At 52.4% G+C, this 12,445-nt stretch overlaps 1 protein-coding gene across 5 annotated transcripts in view; it reads right to left on the reverse strand.

Moving 5' to 3' along the window:
- LOC119456213 (serine/threonine-protein kinase minibrain) overlaps window positions 1-12,445 on the reverse strand; it is a 106,432-nt gene that overhangs the window by 29,579 nt on the left and 64,408 nt on the right. The gene's annotated exons all lie outside the window — the stretch shown is intronic.

The following is a 12,445-nucleotide window of genomic DNA, read 5'->3' on the forward strand; positions in this document are numbered from 1 at the left end:
GCTCAAGTAGCTTTCTCACGCTGTACCGCTGTCTGGAAGCTCACAGAGGCGTCGCGCGCTACTCAGTGCACAAGCTGCATGCGGTATGCTCTCACGCAGGAAGAGCGTCGTATCGAAGTGCTTTATAAAAATTTATTTTCGTTTTTGAAGAAAGAAACTGCAATATCCAGCAGCGTCGTTGAGCTAAGTGGTAGACGAGACGCGCCGATGAAAACCGCACCTGGAAACGAATAGAGCGCGGCGTATTGGCACGCGTCAGGGATGGACGGCGTCAAGTCTACGCTCAGGGTGGCCACCATCGCCCCTCTCGACCCCCCCCCCCCCCCCCCCCCCTCATCCCTTCTCGCGCTGGCAGCGGCAATGTCATCACCACCGAGGCAGCAGCGAGCGCACAGCAACACGGCACGGCGACCGCGCCGAGGGGATGGACTCTCTCAGCACAGAGCGAGTAGCAAGCAGCAGAGCGCGCTCGCTCACTCGCATGCCGAGTCGTGGTGGGCCGAGGCGTGCGGATAGCAACAGCGTCGGGGCATACGCCTCCGCTCTCGGCTTCGTAGTCGTCGTCGTCGCTGCTCGCCGGGGCAGGCGCGCGTGGAATGCCGTCCGGCGGCCTTGCGGGGCCACCGACCTCCTCCGTGGAGGCACCTGAGGGAAGACCGGCGCCGCCGACGGTTGCGCGTCCGTACCCCGCGCGGCGGCGGCGCCGCGCACCAGTTCGGGGTTTGTGAATATGCGCGGGATGAAACACTTGCATCTTCCACCGCAGCTGCACCGGTGTGTGCCGGCCTCCTCTTGAAGATGACCACTTTTGGCAGCTCGCGATTACACGCCGTCCCGCCGCCTTCAATGAACTCGCCCGGGGGACCAGGGGGCTACAGCGGGCGACGTGCGCGCGCCGCTGTTGCTACACGTCACACATTTGGCCCGTGTGGAATGTGCGGTAGCAAACGCGGTGCGCGTGAATGCCAAGAATGCGCGCAGCTGCACGTTCCCTCCCGAAAGCGGGAGGTCTGTCGTGGTGACGTAGGCTCGCCGCTATCACCCTCCCTCAGATGTGCGAGGCGTTAAAAAACGTGTCGAATGACGAGCCTCGGGCGCGGGCAGTGAAGATTTTGTTTGCTGGCATCGATTCGTTGCATCGAATAATGCATTTTCCACAGAACAGCGTCTTGGTAAGTTAGCTCAGGCGGCATTTGGCCACATGATAAATCACGGTGGAACAACAAACATTTCAGAAGGTGACGCCGGGACAAGTAAGCAGGTACTGACACCTCAAAAAAAAAAATTATGAGCGAACTACATGCTGCAAAACGTGCCGCGAAAATAAGGTGTAGCCTGGCCTCCTAAAGCTGGGAAAAAAGAGGCGCGAGTTTAAAGTGCCCTTACAAGCTGTGCGTGGCGATGCCACTGCAAATGAAAAAGTCATTCACCTTTTCCTGCTTTAAAGGCTTGAAAGAAGCGACGTCAACGTACGAGGACGACAGCGAGCCTTTATATATGGCGCGGTGGGCACTACGCTACTCAGACCCGAGTTATGTTGGTCGGATGCATCTCAAGATGCCCGCAATGGCACTATAACACATCGCCCTTAATATGTCCATTAAAAAAGGCGGGAGCAACGGGGGCGCGCATTGCGTACAACACGCAGCGATATGCGCAATTTTGTTCAACACTGCAATGAAGTCCATAACCTGATTGTATCTATAGTACGCATGCGTGTTACGACGTTTCCTCGACAGCATGCGCTTAGCGCGTTACCTCGCGGACTGCGGGCGGTTGGCTGCGTAAGAGTGATCAGCTCTACACCTAACAACCGCAACTGCGCATGTCATATTCAACTATACAACAAATTAAAAGTAATAATAAGCATGGCCATCAAGTAGTGCCCGATGCAGCTGGCGAAAGAGGACAGCGAACGCATCGACGCCGCCCACATTCCATCGACCAGGAAACGGGGAAATCCGGCCTAGAAATTCCCGGTCCTTCCTGGAGTCACCCAGCAACCTACCAAGAGCTCGTAGAGGGGATGACTCGCGCCAGGGCCAGCCTCCCCCCCGGCATACTTGTTTTGGTTTCTCCAACCATAGCACTCGCGTTTGTATTTTTTACTGGGCTCCAAAAGTTTACGGGACGCAGTTATTTGGCGAGAAGGCTGAATTTCGGCGAAGTCTTTCGCACGCAGCTTGAAATTCGGATATGTAGCCTGTAGCAATGTGCGCCACCAACACACAGTCGCAAAAGCGAGAACGATTATTGCAACCTACTGCGGTACGTCAGGGAGCGCTCGGCAGTCGACTAATATTTGCACTATAGCTCGATTCTATTCCGCTCCTGCTACCTACCACGCTGACTCACCGCTTACGTCGGAAGCTGGAGGATCCAGGAGCAGGAGGCTGGAAGTAAACTATGCGTTCGGAACAGAAAGGGAACTGAATTGCTGCACAGTGCAATTTTCATGCTACACGAATCTGAAGGCACAGAGAACATTTCGTATCACCCATGATTCGTAAGAACCGAAATCGGGGAGATCAAACGGCCGAATCGGAACTCGAAAATGAGCGAAAGACATACTTGTGCCACTCGCGATATCATCAGTTCATCACCGAGTCTCTACGTATCCCTTCCTGTACTTTTCCGCACACGGCAGTCCAGAGGTTGTAACGCCCAGGTTCAGTTAAAAAAAAAAAAAAGAATAACAGGGAAGCACCCAAATCCCGATGAAATTACCTGCGCGCAGGCGCATTAAATACGAACAGTGCTTGCTCCGGAGGCAATAATTAAGAAAAAAAAAATGTCTACTACAAAATGCTTCCTTCAGACTGTAGTCGAGAGAGGCCGCTGGTGAGCTGTACCGACTGTTTCCTCCGCCGTTAGGGTGCCTCGATGCCAGCGCCGCCGTCGCTGGGCATCGAGGTACCCTATCCGCCGTCAAAAAAGCTGCGTTCACTGCGACGACAGCTGAGCCGAACACACGCGCAGTTAGGTTAGCGGGCGGGAACCCTCTCCGCGCCCACCCAGTTAACTGGACGGCGGCAAAGAGCAAAATAACGCAAGGACTCCCCCCTCCCATCTCGGGAGCGATTTGAGAACCGAGCAGCCAGCACGACAAATCCGGTTGTTGGCTGCTTCCGCCGTTTGTTGACTGCCCAGCGAAGGATAGAGAGAGAGAGAGGGTGTTGCCAAAGGCGACGCAAGAATAACGGCTGCAAGAGAAGCGGGCAGGGTGGGAACAACGATGGTCGCTGCGCGGTTCACCCCTTTGAAGCCGCGCGCTGTTTGTTCGACAGAGAAGAAATGAAACAAATAATAAGCATAATAATAAACGAAAAGTTGGCCCAGCAAGTTCAGACGCTTCGGAAGCGCACACGAGCAATGCAAGGTCGGCAAGCGGGAACAGGAGGAGGAGGAGGACGAAGCGCAAGAAGCACTTATATCCTTTCTGCCTTCAAGCCGCGAATGCCACGAACGCAATCGTTTCGCCGTTGCGCCACGCGAGGAATGCGGCGGTCGCGAGAGCGCGGCACGCAGGAGCAGTCGCCTTTCGAACCGCCCGCCTCCGGGCGTCCCCGCCCGGCATCCTGCGGCGGAAAGACGGGCAAAGCTGGCACAACTTTTGTTTTCTTCTTTCACCCACGCGTCGCGGTGGCACAGGACGGTTTTACGGCGCTCGGTTCCCGCTGAGCGCGAGGTCGCAGGTTCGATTTCGGGCAGCGCGGGGCCGCATTCCGATAGCGAAATTTATAAAAAGCGCTCGTGCACACTTATTTATATAGCTCTAGGGACATGTTGAACCTATAGGTGGTCGAAATTAATCCAGCTACAATACCGCGTCCCTCACACAGCCCAACTGTGGCCTTTCGTTTATGTGGTTATCGTGACTGTGGTTGTCGCTTCGGCGGGCATCTAAGCGAAATGGCGGTCGATTAACGAAGAATACTTCAACTGCTGGCTATAGTATTAAGACCGCACCAGATACCAACGACCCCCTTGTCATCGAACACCACAGCGGATAAAGCATTGGGTGGATCAGTCTCGGCTATACAGATATATATAATCCACCAGCGCCAGGGAGGCCAAACTTCCCTATAGAGTAACGTATATACGAGCAAACCGCCATTTCAACCAACTAGCGAAATGCAGCCTCATGCTGAAGAAACCAGGCAAATTTCCTCGCATTTCTGCATGCCTCTTAATGCGGCGCTACACAAGCAGACCAGCGCTCTTTAACTTGGTATCCCTAAGTACACACACACTGAGGCCGAGATTTCTAGTTTTTTTAAACCAGCCCATGGGCGTATACGTTAGCAGATCACGACGCCGCGTCGATCCCTTGTAAGCACGGCTGCAAGAATGGTCAAGCATGCACTTTTGAACCAAACCCGTAGCAGCGCAGCAGACATATAGGACATGCAAGACATCCGTAGACTGCGTGAGCAGCGAGCGACACTACCATAGAACCGACAAAAAGTGACATAAGTGCCACAGTCCGAACTCGCTAAAGCACTTGACAGAAGAGCCAGACAACCACATCCGGAAACCAAGCAGACAGTTATTAAATCATGGGGTCTTACGTGCCAAAACCCTCGCCAGGCAGTATCTTTGTTTTCATGAACACGAAGCGAGCGGGTAGACTTAGAACACGGGCTCCCGGCACGACCCGAGTGCGTTTACATGCAACTACCAATCGGGCTGGGCGGGTTGACCGAACGCGACTCACGCTCACTCGGCCACACAACCGGGCTAGCGCTTGCATGAACTCGAGCAGTTTTCGGAACAATAAGCCGACTCGACCCAGCTTTATCGGGTTCACGTGAACGTATAGCGAGTGTAAAGTTACTGGGAAATATGGAAGGAGAGCAGAAATAATACGAATTAGAGGAGATTAGCAACGCCGTTGAAAGTGGAAAAGTAGATACGACAATGCATGCCCGACCGCGGTCTGTCGCCTGCGGTGCGTTATACCAGCTTGATCGCCGCCGAGTGTTCAACAAGAAGCGGCCGCGCGCGGTTTAACTGACCGTGGCGTGCACTGCCACCGGTCACTGTTCTAACTTTCCGTAGCTGGCCAAACGAGCCGTTCCGTCGAGACTGACACACGAACGCGCGCGCACGCCAGCCTCACTTGAAACAGGCCCATGTTCCCGCCCCCCCGGCACAAGAGCTCAGACCACACGCGCGCGCTCAACTGCCCTCGTGGTGCGGCGAGAGCGTCGGTGATCATGGCTTTTTGGCCAACGACGCCCGGGCACGCCACTGGGCACGCAGTGTGCTCGGCGTCGTTAGCGTGCGCGGCCGGACATGCTGCTGCCGCTATCATCACTAGCGGGCAGCAGCCGAGTCTCAGTGTTCACAGTGAACTTCGATCCGTCCCGCGCACGCCACAACTGAAGCCGCGTCCAAAGTGGGGAGAACGACGGCCGCAGAGCGGCAGCACCGTTACCGTGCTCCGGTTATGGTGTTCCAAGGACTTTGTAGGACACCATGGACTATAGGGACTTCAGGTAGAAGTAGCAGTATAGTAGCAGCAGCATTAAACATTCTCTGTCCAAATTAGTTTGGTTGTGTACAGCCAGCCACCCGTAACCAACACACCAGAATATGCTTACAACTCAGGCTCATAGTATTTGCCTCCTTTCCGAGCAATATTTCATTTCAAATCTTCATTGGCACGGCGTTTTTCCCTTGACCCAGTGGGACACTTGAGTACAGGACCGCGCTGCTCTCGCAGCTTCCTTCCAGTTTGTGTCTACTATACGGCAGGTATATATAATACAGTGTGCTATACAGTTACTACAGTATATAGTCACCCGTTGTGTAGGATTTTTTTTTTCTTTCTTGTTTGTTCCATCGCCATTCTCGGGCCTTCTGTACACATACCACCCGCCATGCCATCGGGCGTCGCTCTATACAGTGCAGGCAGTGTTATTTCGTTACACTGCGGGGAGGCTTCCGCAGCGCGCTGATACGAGACAGCAGAGACAGCGTCACGTAAGACGACCGAGAGACACTGAGCCGCGTTCGCGTAACCGAAGACAGCCCTGCCAACGGACATTCCACGGCTTTTTTTCACGTAGCTGCGCATGCCTTCGCCTCGACGCGTCCCTTCCAGCGCACTGTCCTCTCGCCACCCCACATTGCACAACGCCCCAGCACCGCAGTATGCACCGGTAGCTTATTCAGCGCTGTTTCCCTGTGCTGCAGTCTCTATATATTGTTCAATGAGATGACGGCGGCTCAGCCAAAGCGAGCAATCAAACCGAGTGACGGAATGAGGCGGTCAAGGGAGGAGACAGTGCAATGGGAATACTGCAAGTATAGACCTGGGCGTATACCTGCCATTAGAACTTGAATACTTCAGTCGAATAGCTAATGAAATACTGAAGTTTGGTGAAAAAAATAGTAGGAAACGCTTGACTGCTCAAGATGTTGACTACGTAACTAAAGATTCGTAGCTCTGTACAGATACGCTGTCAACACAGGCACTCTGATCTATCATATAGTTTCAACTATAGGATGAACTGCGGCACAAACGTTTGCGCAGTGTATTCATGTAATATTCAGGTAACAGCGGCCGGAATTAAAGTGATACACGAGGCGCGTTTGTCGTTTATATACAGTTACGCTCAAGACCGCACCGCGACGCGCAGCGCTCTGAAAATGGTTCTCTGTTATGTGAACCCTCTGTGTTTTAAACAACGATATACATTTTTTTTTTTTTAATGGAAAGGGGGGGGGGGGGGGGGTTACCGGAGCACTTATAGTGTATAGTACGAAAATGTAGTCCTACAAGTGCCACTGCGCTGTGCCGGCGAGCGATAGCATTTGGTGACAATGACCGACTGTGATTGTGTATTTGTAGTCTCTTTCTCTCTCTCTCTCTACTTTCCCGTCACTTCACCTTCCTTCAGTCCCCAGCGAAGGGTAGCAAACCGGATCTTCCCCTCTGGTTAACCTTCCTGCATTACCCCTTTCTTCTGTCTCTCTCTCTCTATCTAGTGAAGGCGAACAAGAAAGGCGCTCTTCAGCTTCCTTTCCGTACAACACTAACGCTACCTTTACCCACAATATTGTTTCAACTCCGTTGTTCCGGACTTGAAAAAAACAGAGGCTCTCGGCGCGCGCATTCCCGGGACACGAGGCAACGCGTGCAGATCGGTCTTCGAGCGCGGCCCGGCATGCAGCTACGATGGACGCCGCTCTGGGAAACGCGCGCGCGCGGACGGACCGACGGCCGGTAATGACCCCCAAGGGGAAAGAAAGCAGCCCTGGCCGCGCGTATTAAACCGTCGAAAAGCAGCCCGCGGTCAGCGGGTCGCTCGTTCGGCGGAGCAAGCCAGGCCCATGCCGTACACTGCAGCGGCTCTCCTTCCTCGTTCGGATTGTGCAATGCGCGCGCAGGTATACTACACACATAATATCGCGCGGCGCTTCCTCGCGGCCACGGCATGCACGGGACCGTGGGAACGCGGGTGACCTCTAACACCGCGCGCGCAGCGGCAGTGTAGCCGCTGCTCGCGGGCGAGTCGCTCCTCGTGAGGCATCTTAAAAGACAGACACGTAGCGGTGTTGGGGTCGCGGGTTATATATTTCCGGGTTATCGCCCCGGGGCCCCGTTCCGGCGGAATGCAAGAGCGCTTGCCTTACTAGAATTCGGTGCTGTGCAATTTGAACAAGCAACGTTAAAAGACAAACATAGGTTCGGCTGTATTGGTGAATTACCTTACTACAATAGCAAGCTCTTACCTTGAGAGGAGGCGCCCGACAAGCCAGAAAAGAGGCAGAAACGAAGGGCGGGTGGCAACGCCCCCTTCAAGTTGCCACACGAGCTCGTCGTGACGTCATGGATTTCGACGGCGTCTGCGCGGAACTAGTTATCTTTCTTATCGGTACAGATGGACTACGTTGTGTCCTAAATGGGACAGACTTAAACTTAACGAGTTGCAATAACTTCTAATGAGTGACAACGGCGGCCGAAATACAACAAGAGAAAAGGAGAGGAGGAGAGGAACTCTGATATACGTGACGTCGTACTGACGTACCGACACTGGCGTTTTCGTGCGACACGCACGAAAAAGTAATAATAAATTTTGAATTTACTTTTTTTTCCTTCTGATAATCAACCCGTTACCGCGAACGTAACGAAAACTGAATTTTGAATGAACACTTTAAAATTATAAAAGCATGACGCGGTGCCCGATACAACGCGCTGAAATCTTGTTGGAACCACCTGTAGGAAACTTGTTGGACGCGGTTTCTAGTATACTACGCATGCGTCGAACGGCGCTCGGAACCCAGCCACCTTGCTTATATAATCACACACACACAGGTAACCGAAATTGATCCGCGGAGCGCTCCACAAACAGCGTCATGCAGCTCTACGTGATTGTGCAGTTTTGAGGCATAGAACACCATCGAATAATTTTACTAACAACCGAACGGAATTCATAACCAGTTCCCGCCGTTATCGAAATCTCTGCGTGCGTTATTTCAGTGCATATTTTTATTGAAGGGGCCTTTCGTTTATAGAGCTTGTATCGCGTACGATCTCGAGATATGTTTTGATTTAATTATCCGCTGATGTACACGTAAGTCGACGCACACCAGCTTAAGTAATGTAATATCAGAACGTTTCAGTTGCAAACGCGCGTGCCTCCGGCGCGAATGCATAAAAATGACACGATTGGACACGGCATGCTAAACTGATAGTGCTCACGCAGACCCCTTCAACTTCAGCGAATATTATATAGGGAAACCGAAAACCCGGAATTACACCGCGCGCGTGCGAATTTATCGCTTCGCCAGCGACTCAGTGAAATTTGGCGAGAAAAAAAAAATGCGTAGCTTGCACTGGAGGCGCAATGCTAAAGAGGAAGAAGCCCGCGAATACACGCAGAATGCCTCGAGCGGCCAGTCGCGCGGCAATTCTGCGTGTATTCGCAGGCTTCTTTCACGCTCGGAAAAACACTTTTATGTCGCACGTATTGAGCAACAGAAAGCTGTATCGGGAGTTTTTCATGTTGCTCTACAGTTTTCTCATTGGCACTTTGATAATTAGGACAGTACTTCTCGAGTTAGATAATTATTTACAATTACCTAATTAAATTTCAGTAACGAAAAAATTACTGGCGGCTACTCCACTGTATACTGGAAACAATACGTACTAGGTTTGCATCGCGTAACGCCGTACCTATTTTTTTTTTTTTTTAATCGTGCTGCGTGATATATAGCTGGCTCAGTAAACGATCTTGAAACTTGTCAAGTTTCAAGGTCTTTTACGGCGTCTGGGAACCGCTATGTATATTTAGTTTTTGTGTCCTTTCGGGTTTCATGTGAAAGTATTAACCGTCTTTTTGTTTCTGCATTATCGAAGGGTAATTTAATAAATACTGCTTAAATAATTTTTCTTTTTAGTGTCCCAACAAATGTATGTGTCTGTATTGCATCATCTTCTTGCACTGACACAATAGATCGATCTCGCAGTACTCAATAGTACTCACAGAAATGCACGAAGTCGAGGCGATTGATTGATTATTCCGGAGTCCCCTACTACGGCGTGCCTCATAATCAGATCGTGGTTTTGGCACGTAAAACCCCCACAATTTTTTAGGCGATTGACGGTACTATAAAAAAATTGCGTATCGTCAGAATTAATGCGCAATCTTTATCGCGGTGCAATACGTGTATTCGTCTGAAAAAAAAGAAAAAATGCTTACGGAATAAGACTTGATTATTCCCGCGCATTATTTTCGACAGGTATAGTACGCGAGTACATGCGACCATCGATATGATGTCACCGCCAGGAGTTTCTAGCTGATCACGCCCGCATTTCCATACACGCTTAGTCATCTTGGAGGCAACTTGTTTGAAGACAACAGGAGGCACGCTGGCTATAGTAGACGAGTTGAAAGCGTCTGCCCAACCGGGTGTCCGGAGTGCATGCTGCTGCAAGCGAACAGCAGAGGTCGCGGCACACTTCGCCGACCGCTGACGTGTCTTTTCGGTTCGGCCGGCGAAGAGTCGGCATCACTCCCACATATAGCGTGGGCCCGCGCGCTGGACATCGTGCGCTGGCCGCGGTCAGCTTCCCTCCAATGCGCGCACCGCGCACCCCTCCTGAGCTGAGAGAGCATCCACCACGGATGGATGGATGGATGGATGGATGCTATAAGCGACCTCTTTGAAACGGGGCGGTGGGTTGCGCCACCAAATTCTTGTTCTTATTTTGCCTAATTGTCTTACCTACATTTTTGAGAAAACACACAAATAATTCCCAGCATCAAACTTTTTGAACCATTACTGGGGACTCTGTTTTTGTACGCCTCCGTTGTTTGTGGTCTCCCTCCCCACACGGTATAGCCCTGTGGCCGCGCCACACGTTAGGTGCACGTTAAAGAACACCGGGTGGTCGAAATTCATCCGGAGCCCTCCACCACGGCATGCCTCATAATCAGAACTGGTTTTGGCACGTAAAACCCCAGAAAGAAGAAGAAAGAACAAAATTATCGACCGGTGATGTTAGACTGGTTGGTGTCCGGGCGTTCTGATCCTGCAACTGTTCAGCACATGCATTCACTTCCGTGTTGTGGCTATAGGTGGGAGTACCGGACGGGACAGTGCTGAGACGCCGTTTGTGTCGACGTTTACGGTACATGCGTAGTGAAGTACATTCCGTCTTGTGACGAATACACCTGCGCGAACCAAACATGTTCGTTGCCCATCCGGGCAGGATAGAGCCCCGCAATCAAGTTGCCACACCGCCCGTCCAAGAGTTTATTTTCACTGTTTTCGTTCCCCTTCTCTCCTGCTTCCTTCGAAGGAAGTCCGAGGGCCCGTTGGAGCCAGGCTCCGACGCCGAGTCGGGAGCCGCAGTGCGCTGCCAGAAACCGAGCGGGGCGGGCGCGCAAAAGCACAGCACCGTCGGCTGGAAGCGGCGCCGAAAGCGCTAGCAGGGGTCCGCGCCCGGCGCTGAAGCCGCAAGAGCTCGACGATAGAAAGAGAGGGAAGACAGCGCAAGCACAGAGAGCAGAAAGAGAGCGAGGGCGCGGAAGAGGGAAAGAGGAGCCCAGACGGCGGCGGGCGGCAGCACAAATGGGTCACGCTGTCGGGAACCCGCAGGCGGCGGCGGCGGCAGGAGCAAAGGCGAGACCACTGCGAGAAGGGATTTTGAGAGAGAGAGAGAAAGAGGAGGAAAGAAAACGACGGCGCGCGTTGGCCACGCGACGCGACTGACGCCGAGCCCGGACCGCGGCTGCTGTTGCAGTGCCTCAGGGCTCTACGACGCTCGGGACGACCTTCCTTTCCTCGACGGGCTGGCCGCGGACCATGATGCGTTTGCGCTGGAATGCTTCCACTACACGCCCCAGCAGGCCATCTACGGTCCGGACCGGCCACGCGGAAACAGCGACTGTTCCCGTAAAAGTGTTCCCGTAAAAAAACGTCTCTCGGGCTCTTCAAAGTGTACTTCTCTATGGTGTTTATCATCCCGCCTGCTAGTTTCATCTCCCTCACCACTTCTCCACTCACCGCGCTGGGCAGGCTCTTCTCGAGCCTCCAGGGGGTGGGGTGTTCCGTTTAGTTCGAGGCGTGCTTTATGTGACCTATACTCCCGTACTCGAGATGGCAAGCTAGCAGCGGCATGGTATACAGGGCGGCCGTTCACGGCGCGCGCACTGCCGGTGCATGCTACCAAGGCTAACCACGATCAGCAGCGGAACAAAATCTGAGGCAGCTGTGCATTAGTGAAGGAAATATGGCCTCACTGATAACGACCACAGCTCGGATCAAGCTGCCGGCGATATTCGACACACGACAGGCTTAAAAAGCTAGCACGTTATAATATATAGGCAAAAACCGTGAAGCGCATATTTAAAAAGCACAGAGTACTTATTTTTCTTCTTTTTCCCCTGTCTTGCGATGTATGCCAGCGGAAGCAGCCATAGCGCTTTCACCGCGTCTATAGTCGCAAACTGAATCCTCGAAACGTTCAGAAGCATTCGTTCTTGCTTGCTCCTTGACATAAACCTTCCTTCGTTCACAATCTCCTGCCGTTTTGAAAAACCGCAAAACAGATAACTGAGTTACTACCCAACGTTACAGCACGTGCAATGTATATGCGGAAGTCGAAGAGAGGGTATCTGTAAACACTGCAGTGAAAAAAGAAGTATTCCCAGCCATTTCAAATCTGCAATTCAGTCAATTAAAGTGAATACCAGCCATCCGGCGTCACATATAGGATACGAATACTTATGCTAATTTCGAGAATCTCAGGGGCGGAAACGGACGATGTACTACACTTCTCACTCTCTCTCATTCCCCCTCCCACCGCATGTCTTAGTCCGACAGGTAATGCGCACGTTCCGGAAAATCCTCAACTTCACACATCTCGTAATCGAGAACCTTGCCAAGCTTCAAGCTGATCAATCAAAAGAACTTTTTATTCAGTGGT

Source organism: Dermacentor silvarum, chromosome 6, assembly GCF_013339745.2.
Source record: "Dermacentor silvarum isolate Dsil-2018 chromosome 6, BIME_Dsil_1.4, whole genome shotgun sequence".
NCBI classification, from domain to species: Eukaryota; Metazoa; Arthropoda; class Arachnida; order Ixodida; family Ixodidae; genus Dermacentor; species Dermacentor silvarum.